Genomic DNA, 16,091 nt, shown 5'->3' with positions numbered 1-16,091 from the left:
ACCTCTGTACATCTTCTACTTCCTCTCTATTCCCCCCAGCAACTTCCAGCATCCAGGTCCCTCCTGGTAGTGGACTACCCTCCCTGCTCTGGTATGGGAGGGAGCTGGTGATGTAACTCTCTCCTCCCCGTATCCTCTGGCAGGTGCTGGCTGGTGATTACAGTGGCCTAGGGCCTGGGCAGATCCCAGGGACCTTACTGTCCCAGTGCAATCTCTTCACCATCTGTTTTTCAATGTTCCCTACAATATTTGACCTCCAAACTTCACAGAAGCTTACATTCCATTGACTGTTCAATTTGTCCCTCAGAAGATTGGCTAGGTGTTCCAGCTGGGCACAGGGAGAACTGGGCTGTGCTCTAATATACCTCACCTCCATCTTCTCAATCTGGGTGTAGAAGAATTTAGTACTTTTGCTCATTTTACTATGAATCTAAAACTCCTCTAAAAAGTAAACTATAGATATAGTTTTAAGAGATGGAATACTTCACAAACTTGTGTTTCATCCTTGCTCAGAGGATATACTAATCTTTGCATCATTCAATTTTTACTATAAAAGTGAGCAATAAAGTACATTTAAAATAGGGAAATCATAAATTTTAAACATGGAAAAATATAAGAAGATAAACTAACCCTCTAACCTCATTGTAAAATGAGGACAAATTAGACTCAGATTTTAAAAATAATTAATATACTTTATTTTATGACAATTTTAATTTAACAGAATTGAACAAATAGTATACATGGTTCCATATGCCCATCCCACCATGACAGCCAATACAGAGTTTCCTGTATTGGTTACATTCCTGTGATGGTTATATTCATACAATGGAATATTTGAAATACTTTTCAAGTGGAATAATTTCCAAACCACATCTCTGACAAAGGACTTGCATCTAAAATATATAAAAGTCACTCAAAACTCAATATTGTAGAAATAATGTAATTATTATTAACTAAACTTCATAGTTTACATAAAGTTTCACTCTTGGTATTGAACAGTTTATAGAATTTCACAAATGCATAAAAATGCATCCATCATTGCAGATTTATACAGAGCAGTTTCACCACTCTAAAAAAAAAACCCTATACTTCACCAGCTCACCTCTCCCCCAAATCCCTGGCAACCACTGACCTTTTTATCATCTGCTATAAATTAAATGATTGTGTTCCTGTCCAAAATTTATATGTTGAAACCTAATCCACAATGAAACGATATTTGGAGGTAGGACCCTTCAGAGGCATCTTAGGTCCTGATGATGGAGTCCTCATGAATGGGATTAGTGTCATAAAAGAAACTTCAGAGAGTTCTCTAACCTTCCTACCATGTGAGGACATAGCAAAAAGATAGCCCATTGACTATGTAGCAGGAAGTGGGCCCATAGCAGACACCAAATCTATTCAAGGTTTGATTTTGGACTCTCCAGCTTCCAGAACTGTGACAAATTCTGCTATTTTTTACAGCAGCCAGAATGGGCTAAGATGACATTTGGAAAAAATACTTCATATCATACAGAATGTAGCCTTCAGATTGGCTTTTTCTTTAAGTATATTTATTTAAGATTCCTCCATATTTTTTGCAACATGAGCACCCATTTTTTATTGATGAATAATACTCCATTTTATGGATCTACCACCGTTTATACTTTTATATTTCTAATGATTCCATGCTCACTGTGTTTGCTCTTTTTTCTTTTATAAACTTCCCCTCTTTTACTGCCATCTCTTTTTATAATTGAGCATTTTATATAATTCCATTTTTTTAAGATTTTATTTATTTATTTGGAGACAGAGGAAGGGAGAGAAAGAGGAGAGAAACATCAATGAGTGGTTAACTCTCGCACACCCCCTAGTGGGGACCTGACCTGCAACCCAGGCATGTGCCCTGGCTGGGAATCAAACCAGCAACCCTTTAGTTCGAAGCCCTAGTTCAATCTACTGAGCTATACCAACCGGGACTAATATAATTCCCTTTCATGTATTCTCGCCACATGAGTTAACTTTTTACAAAATGAGTGGATTCTCTAGAGCTTGGAATACGAATACACAACTCATCCACATCTACTGTCATTTTTTTTTAAAACAAGAAGGGATTCGAATATTGAGGGGCAAGATGGCGGCTTTGTTGGAGGGAGGGTGATCCCCTTCCTCTGTGCAGGGGAGAGAAACTGGATGATTGGCAGAGGAACAGAGCAAGGGGCCTAGGTTACCGAAACATTTATGAAAAGAGGACATCAAAAATTATAGCAGACATTGAAAAAACAGACAGTAAGAGGACTGCTTCAGGACAACAGGGACACAGGGATAAGCGCAAGGACCAGGGGTGTTGCAGCCCCCAGGCCCAGTGCTCCCGGGTCTGTCTCAGGGCACTCGGGAGAGCGGAGTCGCTGCTCCCTCCCCAGACAACGGGGGTTGAGCAACACCGGGGGGAGGCCTTGTTGCTTCAAGGCACAGAGAGGGGAGTTGGATTGGGAGACAGTTGAGCAAGGGCTGCAGGCACCCACACATAGCCCTGGGAGGGGTGACTGCCACCAACCTCCCCCACCAGGGACAGCCTGGGCGAGCGTCTGCACCCCCCGCCCAATGGGAGTGTGGATCTGTGGAAAACCCAGACCTCACAGCCCTGAACAAAGAAAGGGCATGGGGGTTCAGGGTTTCTGGAGCCTGAGGTGGTGAATTGGGGGAGCGTGCGCCCCTTCGGATTCCCAACTCTCGTGCTGTGAACCCAGAAGGGATGCAGCGCTTTGGGGGTTCATGGAACCGGCAATGGGGAAACTGGTGGAAGTGCTTGCCCCTTTGCGATCCCTGGAGCTTGTACCATAAATCCAGAAAAGATCCAGGGCCTTCCCAAGGACATAGAGCCCACCATGGGGAAATTGGGGGGAAGGGCACAGCTCCTTTTGATCCCTGGAGCTTGTACCATGAACCCAGAAAAGACACAGGAGCTCTGAGGGCCCCGGAGCCCTGGAGACCACGGCAGTAAGCTCCGGAGAGCATGCTCAGGAACACCCTTATCCACTTCCAGGGTCCTGCTGGGGAACATTAGATTGGCTCTAGGGAGAGCGCCCTGCTGGCTCTGGGGACAGTGCCCGAGAGACTGACTCTGGAAAGAGTGATAAGCATTCCAAACGCCCCTCAGCCTGCTGAAGCCAGCAAGACCAGAAAAACTGGTCTAGCCAGTTAGAAACCAACAAGAAGGGTTTGTTTGTTTGTTTGTGTTTGTGTGTGTGTGTGTTTGTTTTTGGTCTTTTTTTGGCTGTTGTTTGTTTGATTTTATATTGTTTTTTAAGTGACTTTTTATTTTTTAATTCTTATTATTTTTATATCTCTCAATTCCTTATGTTTCTCTTCCTTTCATCCTAGTATTATTCCTTCCACTCCAAATTTATCTCTCCTACATTCTATCTTCTGCTTTTTTTCCCTTTTTTTTTTGAGCTTGGAAGTTACTGCAAACTTGTATTATCTTTTTCTCACTTTTCTGACACTTTTTATTTTAATAGTATTTTGGTATTCTTTTTCTTTCTGTATAATCTTCTTTGCTTGGCTGGTTATACTGTCATTTGATAGGTTCCCCCTGTTATCTCAGTCACAGTGTGTTGATAACTTACTGTCCTTCATTTCTGTTCCACTAGTACACCTCTCAAGGTTCTATATTCCTTATTCTTGTTATCTAGCTCTCATAGATTCTGCCACAAGATTGTTGCTTTAATATTACTGTAAATAAGACCTAGTTCATACAATTGTAAATACTATTCAACACCCCTCCCTGATCTCAGCCCACTTCTCAATTTCCTGAACTATATTCTTGTGGGGGTTGTCTCTATTCTTTTACATACTACTCCTATTTACTAATCTTTATTCCCACCCTACCTCAGAATCTGACCTCCCACAGCCTCACAGCTTTCTAGATCCAACTAACAATCCTTTCCTCCCCAATAAGAGTCTTATCTTCTTTCCATCATTCTAAAACGTGGCTAGTAGGGTGGAAGATCACGGTTAACACTATAAGTAGCCAAAGGATATCCCATCTCTTCTCCACTGGCTGCTAATGTAAATATTACAGAATACTGTCTTGCTTTCTTAAACCATTTTGCCTTACTCCTCCAACTGATCACAAAAAAGAGTAGAGGGAAGCTGTGAACACCAAAATACATGAAGGAGATTGCATCACTGAATCTCACAGGTATTCTACCACAGAAGTTCACACCATAATCACAGGGAAACAGAAAAGATCAATTTAAGAAACAAAGGCTAACAAGAAGAGTCTCACCAGCAATGAGAAGACAAAGAAACAATTCCCAAATGAAGGGAAAGGAGGAAGCCTCAGAAAGAATGTTAAATGAAACAGAGGCAACTCAACTAACAGATATTGAGTTCAAAACAATGATTATCAGGGAGCTCAATGAAGTCACAATGAGCTACCAGAAACTACAGGGAAGCTACAATGAACTCACTGCAAACTATATCAACATGAAAAAGGAAATAGAAACTATCAACAAGGGCCAAGAGGAAATGAAGAATAAAATTTCTGAACTGAAGAACACAGTAGAAGGAATGAAAAGCAGGATCAATGAAGCAGAAGATCGGATTAGCACATTGGAACACAAAGTAGAAAAGAACGCTCAGAAAGAATGAAGAGGGATTAAGAGAAATGCAAGACAATATGAAACATAATAATATCCATATAATAGGGATACCAGAAAGAGAAGAAGAACAGCAAGGGATAGAAAACCTATTTGAAAAAGTAATGATGGAAAACTTCCCTAATTGGATGAGAGAAAAAGTCACACAAATCCAGGAAATACAGAGAGTTCCAATCAAGAGGAATGCAAAGAGGCCCACCTCAAGACACATCATAATTAAAATGGAAAAATTTCAAGAGAAAGGGAGAATATTAAAGGCAGCAAGGGAAAAACAGGAAATAACATACAAGGGAGCCCCAGTAAGGCTAACAGCTGACTTCTCAATGGAAACACTCCAAGACAGAAGAGAATGGCAAGAAATATTCCAAGTAATGAGAACCAGAGGTCTGCAACCAAGGCTACTTTTTCAAGCAAGGCTCTCAATCAAGATAGAAGGCCAAATAAGAAGCTTCCCAGACAAAAGAAGTCTAAAAGAATACACCTCCACCAAACAAGCTCTGTAAGAGATGCTAAAGGGACTGCTTTAAGGAAAGGAAGGAAAAGAGAAAGAGAGAGAGAGAGGGAGAGAGAGAAACACACGTACATAAACGGCAATGAATAAGTACCTATCAATAATAATCTTAAACATAAATGGATTAAATGCTCCAATCAAAAGACATAGAATACCTGAATGGATAAGAAAACATGACCCACACATATACTGCCTACAAGAGACCCACCTAAGCATAAAGGACCTCCACAGGCTGAAAGTGAAGGGCTGGAAACAAATCTTCCAAGCAAATGGGCAGGAAATAGAAAGCTGGGGTAGCAATACTCATATCAGACAAAATAGACTTCCAAAAATGGGCCATATAAAGAGACCAAGAAGGTCACTTCATAATACTCAAGGGAAGAATCCACCAAGAAGACATAAATATTGTAAATATATATGCACCCAACATAGGAGCACCCAAGTACATAAAGAAAATCCTAGAAGACTTCAAGAAAGATATTGACAGCAACATATTTATAGTGGGGGATTTTAACACCCCACTGTCAAAAATGGACAGATCTTCCAAACAAAATATCAACAAAGATATTGTGGTATTGAACAATACCCTAGGTGAAATGGACTTAACTGATATATACAGAGCCCTCCATCCCAAAGAAGCGAAATGCACATTCTTTTCAAATGTACATGGAACATTTTCAAAGATTAGACCACAAGGGACTGGTCTAAGCCTCAACAATTTTGAGAAAATTGAAATCATGCCAAGCATTTTCTTGGACCACAAGGGACTGAAGCTAGAAACCAACCCCAAGGAAAAACACCCCAAAGCACTCAAAATTATGGAGATTAAATAGCATGCTATTAAACAATGAATGGGTCAAGAATGAAATTAGGGAAGAAATCAAAAGGTTTCTGGAAACAAAGGAAAACAAACTCACAACAACCCAAAACTTATGGGACAGAGCGAAGGCAGTCCTCAGAGCGAAGTTCATAGTGATACAGGCCTACCTAAAAAAGTTAGAAACATTTCAAACAAACAACCTAACCCTATGTCTACAAGAACTCGAAGAACAACAACAAAGACAGCCCAGAGCAAGTAGAAGGAAGGAAATAACCAAGATCAGAGTGGAATTAAATGACATAGAGACTAAAAGCACAATTCTAAGGATCAATGAATCCAGGAGCTGGTTCTTTGAAAAGATAAACAAAATCGACATGCCTTTAAGCAGACTCATCAAGAAAAGAAGAGAGAAGACCCAAATAAACACAATCAGAAATGAAAGAGGAGAGATTACAACTGAAACACCACAGAAATACAAAGGATTGTAAGAAATTACTATGAAGAACTGTATGCCAAGAAATTTGAAAACCTCGATGAAATGGACAAATTTCTAGAAACATAAACTCTTCCAAAACTCAATGAAAAAGAAGCAGAAAGCCTGAACAAACCAATAACAGCAAAAGTAATTGAAACAGTAATCAAAAAACTCCCAACACACAAAAGCCCTGGACCAGATGGTTTCACAGGAGAATTCTACAAAGCATTTAAGGAAGAGTAGCCCCTATCCTTCACAGACTATTCCAAAAAGTCCAAAAAGTTGGAAGACTCCCAAACTCTTTTCATGAGGCCAACATCATCCTAATTCCAAAACCAGATAAAGACACAACAAAGGAAGAAAACTTCAGGCCAATATTGCTGATGAAAATCGACGCTAAAATCCTCAACAAAATACTGGCAAGCCACATCCAACAATACATTCAAAAGATCATACACCATGACCAAGTGGGATTCATTCCAGGGAGCAAAGGATGGTACAATATTCACAAATCAGTAAATGTCATACATCACATAAACAAAAGCAAAGACAAAAACCACATGATCATATCAATAGATCCAGAAAAAGCATTTGATAAGGTACAGCACCCACTTATCATAAAAACACTCAGCAAAGTGGGAATAGAGGGAGCATTCCTCAACATAATAAAGGCCATAATTGAGAGACCTATAGCCAATATCATTCTCAATGGGCAAAAATTAAAATCTTTTCCACTAAGATCAGGAACAAGACAAGGATGTACACTTTCACCATTTCTATTGAATATACTACTGGAAGTTTTAGCCACAGTGATCAGACAAGAAAAAGAACTAAAAGGCATCCAAATCGGAAAGGAGGAAACAAAACTGTCACTGTTTGCAGATGACATGATAGTGTACATAGAAAATCCTATAGACTCCACCAAAAAACTGCTTGACATAATAAATGAATTTGGCAAAACAGCAGGATACAAAGTCAATATCCAGAAATCAAAGGCATTTCTGTACACCAACAATGAAACAGCAGAAGCAGAGATCAAGGAAAAAATCCCATTTGAAAAAGCAAAGAGAAAAATAAAATACCTAGGAATAAACCTAACCAAAGAGGTAAAAGACCTGTATTCAGAAAACTAAATAACACTGAGGAAAGAAATCAAGGAAGACACAAACAAATGGAAACAGTGTTCATGGATTGGAAGAATTAATATCATCAAAATGTCCATACTACCCAAAGCAATTTACACATTCAATGCAATACCTATTAAAGTACCAATGACTTATTTCACAGACATAGAACAAACACTTAAAAATTTATATGGAACCATAAACAATCCTGAATAGCTGCTGCAATTTTGAGAAAGAAGAGTAAAGTAGGAGGGATCACAATACCTGACACTAAACTATACTACAAGCCCACTGTAATCAAAACAGCCTGGTACTGGCATAAAAACAGGCACATGGACCAATGGAACAGAACAGAGAGCCCAGAAATAAACCCAAGACTCTATGGTCAATTAATATTTGACAAAGGAGGCAACCACATAAAATGGAGTAAAAATGCCTCTCCAACAAATGGTGTTGGGAGAACTGGACAGCTATGTGCAAAAAAAAAAAAAAAAATGAAATTCAAGCATCAACTTACACCTTATACAAAAATAAACTCAAGGTGGATAAAAGACTTAAATATACACCATGACACCATTGAAGTCCTAGAGGAGAACATAGGCAGGAAAATCTCAGATATTTCATGCAGAAACTTTTTTATTGACATGTCCCCTAGAGCAAGGGACATAAAGGAAAGAATAAACAAATGGGACCTCACCTCATCAAAATAAAAAGCTTCTGCACAGCTAAAGAAAACAGTATCAAAATCAAAAGAGAACCAACTGTATGGGAAAACATATTTGCCAATGATACCTCAGACAAGGGTTTAATCTCCAAAATATATAAAGAACTTACATGACTCCACTCTAAGAAGACAAGCAACCCAATTAAAAAATTGTCAAAGGACTTGAACAGACACTTCTCCAAGGAGGACATACAGAAGATCCAAAGACACATGAAAAGATGTTCAGTATCACTAGCTATCAGAGAGATGCAAATTAAAACCACAATGAGATACCACTTCACACTGGCCAGAATGGCCATCATAAACAAAGCAACAAACAAGTGTTGGAGAGGTTGTGGAGAAAAGGGGACCCTAATGCAGTGTTGGTGGGACTGCAGACTGGTACAACCACTATGGAAAGCAGTATGGAACTTCCTCAGAAAACTAAAAATGGATCTGCCTTTTGACCCAGCAATTCCACTGCTAGGATTATATCCTAAGAACACTAAAACACCAATACAAAAGAACCTTTGCACCCCGATGTTCATAGCAGCACAATTTACAATAGCTAGGTGCTGGAAGCAACCTAGATGCCCATCAGTAAATGAATGGATCAAAAAAGTATGGTACATTTACACAATGGAATTCTATGCAGCAGAAAGAAAGAAGGAGCTCCTGCCCTTTGCAACAGCTTAGATGGAGCTGGAAAGCATTATGCTAAGCAAAATAAGCCAGGCAGTGAAAGACAAATACCATATGATCTCACCTTTAACAGGAACCTAAACAACAAAATGAAGAAACAAGTGAAATATAACCAAAGACACTGAAATAAAAGACAGGCTGACAGTGACCAGAGGGGAGAGAAGAGGGAATATAAGGGGAGAGTGGGAAGGGTTTACAGGAACAAGTTTAAAGGACACATGAACAAAAACTAGAGGGAGGGTGGTAATGGGAAGGAAGTGGGGAGAGTTGAGTGGGTGAGCTGGAATGGGAGTAAAAGAGAGAAAACTGTAGTTGAACAACGATTAAAATAAAAAAAAGAAAGAAAGAGAATCAATATTGATACCATCCTCTCCCCCCAAAAAGAGAAGGGATTCACATAGGTCCTGTTTAGTTTTCAGGTTACCATGGCATACACAATATGCTAAAAGAAGTCTGAGGAAAGAGAATACCTCGGGGGATGTGGACAAGAGAGGATACAAGGTTGGGAAAAGGAGTTCAAATGAGAGATGCATCTGGAAGAAGCTGGGAGACAGAATTGCAGGGGAAGGTATTTAAGGTGGAGCATATATGGGCAAACAAGGCCGCTGTGTGGGGTTGTACAATGCACAAATCAAGGGGTTGTCATTCACATCAGATTCTATGTTCAGAACACAATCTGTGTGGTTATTGGTGGCAATCCTGGGACAAAAGACTAAGAGATATCCAGTAACGAACCTCCTGTTGAAATAAGCAGTACACTTGCTATCATGATGTAAGTCCTCAGATAGCTGAGATAGAAACTTTTCTCTTTATGTGCAATTTATTGTTGTTCAGTTACAGTTCTCCCAATTGTTCCACAATTGCTCTCCCCTGGTCTGCTCAAACCCTCACTCCCACAGTCAGTCCCAAGCATGTTGTCCATGTCCTTGGATTCTTTATACATTTTCCTTGACTTGGTGCTCCCCATTCTTTCCCCAGTTTAATCTCCTCACCCTATGCTTCAGTTTGTTCATAATTTCATTGTCTCTGGTTATATTTTACTTGCTTGTTTCTTTTGTTGATTAGGTTCCACTTAGAGGTGAGATTATATGGTATTTGTCTTTCGCCACCTGGTTTATTTCACTTAGGACAATGCTCTCCAGATCCACACATTCTGTCGTGAAAGTAGGAACTCCTTCTTTATTTCTGCTGAATAATATTCCATTATGTAAAAGTACGGCAGTTTTTTGATCCATCATTTACTGATGAGCACTTAGGTTGCTTCCAACACTTGGCTATTGTAAATTGTGTTGCTACGAATATTGGGGTGCATAGGTTCTTTTGAATTGGTATTTCAGTATTCTTAGGGTATAATCCCAGCAATGGAATTGCTGGGTCAAAAGGCAGCTCCATTTTTAGTTTTCTAAGGAAATTCCATACTCTTTTCCACAGTGGCTGCACAAGTCTGAATTCCCACCAACAATGCACTAGGATTCCCTTTTCTCCACAACCTTGCCACCTCTTGTTATTTGTTGATTTGGTTATGAAAGCCATTCTGACCAATATGAACTGGTATCTCTTTGTGGTTTTAATCTGCATCTCGCAAATGGCTAGTGATGTTGAGCATCCTTTCATATGCATAAGGGCCCTTTCTGTGTCCTCCTTGGAGAAGTTTCTGTTTATGTCCTTTGCCCATTTTTTGATTGGGTTGTTTCTCTTCCTGGAGTGGAGTCATGTGAGTTCTTTATATATCTTAGAGACCAAACCAGTATCTTAGAGATCATTTGCAAATATATTTTCCCACATATCTGGTTCCCTTTCCATTTTGCTGATGTTTTCTTTAGCCATTCAAAAGTTTAACTTGATGTAGTCCCATTTGTTTTCCTTCTTCCTACTCTGTCTGGGCTTTGTTTGTTGTTGTTTCTCCAGTTCCTGTAAATGGATGGTTAGGTTATTTATTTGAATGTTTCTATCTTTTTTAGGTAGGCATGTATCAATATAATTTTCCTCTCAGGCCTGTCTTCCTGTGTCCCATAATTTTGGACTCTTATGTGTTCATTTTCATCTGTTTCCAGAAATCCTTTTGATTTCTTCTTTGATCTCATTCTTAACCCATTCATTGTTTTATAGCATGCTATTCAATCTCCTCAAATTTGAGTGTTTTTGAGTTTTTTCCTTGAGGTGGTTTCTAGTTTCAGGCCTTAGTGGTCTGAGAAAATGCTTGCTATGATTACAATTTTCTTGAATTTGCTAAGGCTGCTTTGTGTACTATCACGTGGTCTATCCTTGAAAATGTTCCATGTGCATATGAAAAGAATGTGCATTTTGCATCTTTGGGATGAAAGGCTCTATGTGTATCAGTTAAGTTATTTGATCTACAGCATTTTTTCAATGCTGCAATATCTTTGTTGATATTTTGTTTGAAAGATCTATCTATTTTTGACAGTGGGGTGTTAAAACCCCCTAGTATAAGTGTGTTGCTGTTTAAATCACTCTTAAAGTTCTCCAAGACTTTACTTATGTATTTGGGTATTCCTATGTTGGGTACTTATATGATTATAATATTTATGTCTTTGTGATGGATTCTTCCCTTGAGTATTATGAAGTGTCCTTCTGTGTCTGTTTTAATGGCCTTTGTTTGAAGTGTCTATTTTGTCTGATATCAATATTGCTATCCTGGCATTTTTTCCCTGTCCATTTGCTTTGAATATTTTTTCCAACCTTCACTTTCAGTCTGTGTAGGTCTTTTGTTCTGAGTTGAGTCTCTTGTAGCCAGCACACCTGTGGGTCATGTTTTCTTATATATTCAGGTACCTTATTTCTTTTGATTGGAGCATTTAATCTATTTATATTTAAATTTATTACTGACAGGTACTTATTCATTGCCATTTTACTTCCTTCATAGCTGTGTTCCCCTCTCTCTCTTTTTTTCTTCTTTTATTTGAGGCAGTTCCTTTAGCATATTTTGCAGTGTTGGTTTGGCAGAGATGTATTCTTTGAGCCTTCTTTCATCTGAGAAACTTGTTATTTCACCTTCCATTTTAATTGCGAGCCTTATTGGGTAGCATAGTCTGGTTGCAGGCCTTTGTTTTTCATTACTTAAGATATTTCTTGTCATTGCCTTCTGGCTTGGAGTGTTACTGTTGAGAAGGGAGCTGCTTGCCTTATCAGGGCTCCCTTGTATGTTACTTCTTATTTCTCCCTTGCTGCCTATAAGATTCTTCTCTGTCTCTGAATTCTGCCATTCTAATTATGATGTGCCTTCGAGTTGTCCTCTTTGGTTTTGTGTTGATTAGGACCCTGTCTGCTTCCAGGACTTCTGTGACTTATTCTCTCATCAAATTAGGGAAGTTTTCCATCATTTCTTTTTCAAACACATTTCCTACCCCTTTTTCCTTTTCTTCTCCTTCTGGTATCTGTATTATACTGATACTGTTACATTTTATGTTGTCCTGCAATTCTGTTAATCCATCATTGTTCCTTTTGAGTCTTTTTCCTTTTCTTGATCTTTCTGGGAGGTTTTTTTAGATCTGGTCCTTCAACTTGCTGATTTAATCCCCTGCTTCATCTAGCATGCTTTTGACTCCTTCTGCTCTGTTCTTCAATTCTGAAAATGTATTCTTCATTTCCTCTTGGCTCTTGTTGATTTTTTCTATGTCCTTTTTTATGCTCATGTAGTTTGCATATTTTCCTCATAGTTCCCCTGTAGTTTTTGGTAATTGACACTGAGCTCATTGATCTTCCTTACAAGCATTGTTTTGAACTCAGTATCTGATAGTTGACTTGCCTCTATTTCATTTTGCACTCTTTCTGAGGATTCCTCCTTTCCTTTCAATCGAGGATTGTTTCTTTGTCTTCCCATTCTTTGTCAGACTCTACTTGTTTGCTTCTGCTTCTTAAATGGATCTGTTTGGACTCCCTGACTTTGTGGTGTGAACATCTATGGTAGGAGACCTGTGAGATTCAGTGGTGCAGTCTCCTTGAACTCTTGAGTTGATGCTCTTGGAATGCCCTTTATGACATTTATGTTGTCTCTCTGGATGTAACTGTGTTTTTTAAAGATTTTATTTTTTTATTTTCAGAGAGAGGGGAAGGGGGGAGAAAGAAAGGGAGAGAAATATCAATGTGTGATTGCCTCTCATGCGCCCCACACTGGGGACCTGGCCTGCAACCCAGGCATGTGCGACTTGGAATCAAACCAGCAATCCTTTGCTTCACAGTCCAGCCCTCAATCCACTGAGCCACAACAGCCAAGGTGTAATTGGGTTTTGATTGTTGTTGGATCTTTCTTTGATGGGTTCTTCTCTCCAGATGGTTGACTGATGATCACTCCAGCCAGCACATCTTTTATGCTATTGTGCAGGTACTGCCAGAAGAAAACTCACAAAGCCCAGGAAACAAAACCACACCCAAAAAAAGAACTCCCCCCACCCCGTAATTCCACTATCAACAGCAAATTAACCACTATTAATAAGGTTGTAAAGAGATTAAGATGAGTAGAAGAAAGGAGAGAAATAAACTATAGCATAAAATCTAGTAACTTAATATTCACAAACTTGGTAGACAAGAAATGAATGTTAAAAAGCTATGCAGGAAAGAAAATATTGCTAATCCTGGAGAAGACCACAGTGGATTTTGTCTGGGTAGCCTCTAGTATTTACCATTGTTTTTCCTTTTTGGATCTGCCCCTGATGATATCATTGTTGACCCTGTCTAACCTTAGGCAGCCTGCTCCAAGACTGCTAAGGATCTCCTGTCTTTGGCTGTCACCTTCAGTTGTTAATCTATTCACTCTGCACTCAACAGTCAGGCTTAAGCACCACAGGGTGGAGTTGGGGCTATTGTTTCCCCTCTGGTTGCTGCTGCTCAGAGGGGAGTGTTCTGCCTCAGGAGGAGGGTGCTACCATTGGGGTGCTGACTCAGCACCAGGATCCTTGATGGCTACTCTCTCAGTTCTCTCTCCATATCATCCATTTCCAGTCTCTCCTTAGCTGTCTCTAGTCCACTTTGCGTGACTTTGCCAGGGACCTACTGACTTTGGCTGTCTCCTTCCGTTGTTAATCTAGTTATTGCACTGAGGAATCAGGCTTAAACACCACAGAGCCAGGGCAGAGTCTCTCCTGGGAGCATAGATATTATTTCCCCTCAGGCTGTTCCCATCATAGGTGAGGTGGTCTGCCTGGGCATGATGGTTGCTGCTGTATGAAGGATGACTCAGAACTGGGATCAAGGCTACTTTCTCCACTCTTTCCCAAAAGCTTCTGCCCAGTCTTTCCTTAGGTGTCTCCAGCCCACTCTGCCCTCTCCTTTACCAGAGCCCCGGGTAAGCAGCAGCAGATGGAAATTTTGTGTTGGACTCCTAAATGGCTCTTTCCATCTCCAGCTGTCCATCAGTGGCAGAGAGCAACACTGCTGCTTTTCACTGGCAATTATTATCTGTGTACATTTTGGGCTCTGGTGCTTTAGGCTGGGGATCCCAGTTTAAGATTTAGACCCCAAACTTCTCAAGGGGATCCAAACAGTTGCTTAATTATCCCTCTGCAGCTGCCACCTGTGGGCACCAAGCCAGCCCTCTTCAGCCTCCACCACCTTCCTTACCAGTCAGTTAGTGCTAAAGATAATTCTTCTGTCTGTCCAAGGTTATAAGGCTTCTCTCTTGCTATTGTTCAGTTGTTTGTTTCTGGTGATTTCTCCATAATTTAGTTGTAATTCCAGATTGGTCCTGGGAGGAGGTTAGTGTGACTTCCACTTACTCCTCTTCCATCTTGCCTCTGGAAGTATATTCTTTCAGCCTTCTTTTTACCTTCCATTTTAATTGAGAACCTTGCTGAGTACAGTAGTCTTGGTCGAAGACCTTGGCTTTTCATTACTTAGTAAGTTTCTTTTTTTTTCTTTTGCTTTTTTTTCATTACTTAGTATATTTCTTGCCATTCCCTTCTGGCTTTTAGTTTTTCTGTTGAGAAGTCAGTTGCTCGCCTTATCAGGGCTCCCTTGTATGTTACTTTCTTTTACTTCCTTGCTGCCTTTAAGAGTCTATCTTTATCTTCAAATTTTGTGATTTTAAGTATGACATGTCTTCAAGTAGGCCTCTTTGGGTTCCTCTCGATTGAGACCCTCTATGCTTCCTGGATTTGTGTGACTTTTTCTCTTATCAAATTAGGGAAGTTTGGCTTTATTACTTTTTGTAACACGTTTTCTGATGCTTGCTCCTCTTATTCTCCATCTGGTATCCTTATTATATCAATATTATTACATTTCATGTTGTCCTACTTCTCCCTTAACTGCTTTTCATTCTTTTGGAGTTATTCTTCATTTTGTTGCTCTTTCTGAGTTGTTTTTTTTTTTTTTCAACCTTGTCTTTCAGCTCACTGATTCAGTCCTCTGCTTCATGTAACCTGCTTTTCATTCTTTCCACTGTGTTCTTCATTTCAGATATTGTATATTTCATTTTCTCCTGTCTCTTATTGATAGTTTCTATGTCCTTTTTCATGCTGGTGTAGTACACAGTAAGTGCCTTGAAGCTTCCCTGGAGTTCTTCTAAGTTGTCACTGAGTCCTTAAGCATCCTTAGAACCATTATTTTGAACTAGTTGTCTGATACTTTGGTTGCCTCAATTTCATTTAGCAGATCTTCTAGCAGTTCATTTAGGAGTGGGAATTCCACCTCTTTTTCAATTGGTGGTTGTTTCTTTGGTGACCCTTGTTTTAGGTGACTCTCCTTTCTTGTTTCTGTTTGTTAGAGTGATCTGCTTTGGTTCCCTGTCTTCACTGTGTGATCTTCTGTGGCAGGAGACTGGTATTACTAAGTGGCGCAGTGTCCTTGATCACTAGAGCTTGATGCTCTTATACTGCTCTTTATGCCTTTTATGCAGCCTCTCTGGTTGCAACTGATTTTTGATTGTTGTTGGATCATTCTTTGGTTGATTCTTTCCTCCAGCTGACTGACTGAGAGTTACTCTGCCTCCATGTTTTATATACTGTTGTACAGGTGCTGCCAGAAAAAAAAAATAGCCAGAAAACATACCCACATCTGCAAAAATAACCCCTATACACAATTGCACTATCAACAGCAAATGAGCCACTATTAATAAGGTTGTAAAGAAATTAAGACTATTATACAAAAGGAATAACGAATATG

The 16,091-nt window shown here is 39.6% G+C and overlaps 1 non-coding gene across 1 annotated transcript; it reads right to left on the bottom strand.

The window, feature by feature from the left end:
* Nucleotides 1-468: 468 nt before the first annotated feature.
* Nucleotides 469-575, bottom strand: LOC114495816. The gene has a single exon (XR_003684484.1). It is a non-coding gene; the product is annotated as a U6 spliceosomal RNA (small nuclear RNA).
* Nucleotides 576-16,091: the final 15,516 nt, after the last annotated feature.

This window comes from Phyllostomus discolor, chromosome 4, assembly GCF_004126475.2.
Source record: "Phyllostomus discolor isolate MPI-MPIP mPhyDis1 chromosome 4, mPhyDis1.pri.v3, whole genome shotgun sequence".
Lineage (NCBI taxonomy): Eukaryota > Metazoa > Chordata > Mammalia > Chiroptera > Phyllostomidae > Phyllostomus > Phyllostomus discolor.
This window is presented reverse-complemented; position numbering and strand designations above follow the sequence as displayed.